Below are 1,219 nucleotides of genomic sequence, written 5' to 3'. Positions count from 1 at the left end.
TAGAGAGAGAGAGAGAGAGAGAGAGAGAGAGAGATGAGCGATCAAATGCAAACCACCCAATTTATACAAACCGTGCAAACCATCCTCATCCGTCAATTTCATTGTTTAATCTTATGAAATTTTTTCATAAAATTGTTTACTCTTGTGAAATTGTTTCATATAAAACTTATGAAATTTTAATGAAATTGTTTCATGTATTTCTCTATAATTAATATAATGAATATGATAATATCCATGATTAACATCCTCCACAATAAAAATAATTAATCAACTCCTCATAATTACAAAAAAATGAACAAAATAAAAAATTATGATTGGTTGAATGATATTTATATAAATAACATGATTTGCAAAGTAAACTTCCTCTATTAGATACATTATTTTTCTTAATTGACATTTAAAAAAACATGCCATTGGAGCTTAAAGAAACTATTTAGGGTAGTTTTTCTTAAATAGTTCATAACTTATCAACCGAAACTTTTTTATAAACTCAAAAAAAAAGCAAGAAAAAAAAAAACTAGTTTATTATTGCCAAACATGCAGTGTCAGACCTATTAAGGGCCCGATCGGAAGGGTGGGTGGTCTTATGCTACCATTGACTCGATTAACTGCAGTAGAAATTTGTTTAAGGCCTAAATTCGACAGATGCATACACTTAACTGTTGTTAAATGTTTAAACCCAAATTTATAACAAAAACTTGAATTGAGTTAGATTTGTAAGTTAATGCATGTTTTTTCAAGAGCTCATGGGTTCTATTCTTTCTTTTAGCTAATATCTAAGTTTTCACTCTTTAAACTTTGATTTCAATTTTTTTTTTTTGAAAAATGGAATTTATAGATAGTTAAGGGACCAAATTGAAGATTTTAATAGAACAAAATGAAGGAGGAAATTCCAAATTGTTCTCCAGTCTTCAATGTTGAAAAAGTCGGTCGAAAAGGAGAATCTAAGAGGATGTTTATTTACAGTTTAATTATGCTTATTGGTCTATCTGACTTATTCGTATAGTTCATTTGGATTGTTTACTTACGGCTTATTCGCACAGATCATGGCTTAATTACACAGATAGAAATGGTGTGTTGTCCTCATTCAGCCACAAAAATGACACTCGTACCCCTTTTTTAAAGCACCACCTCCTTCACATATGAGACACCCCATTGTCGGCTTCTTTCTGATTTTTTGTTTTGATGTTCAAATAATTAATATTGGGGGGGGGGGGGG

The sequence above is a fragment of the Cynara cardunculus genome, assembly GCF_001531365.2.
Source record: "Cynara cardunculus var. scolymus isolate 2C chromosome LG 4, CcrdV1, whole genome shotgun sequence".
Classification (NCBI taxonomy): domain Eukaryota; kingdom Viridiplantae; phylum Streptophyta; class Magnoliopsida; order Asterales; family Asteraceae; genus Cynara; species Cynara cardunculus.
Note: the sequence above shows the minus strand (reverse complement) of the source record.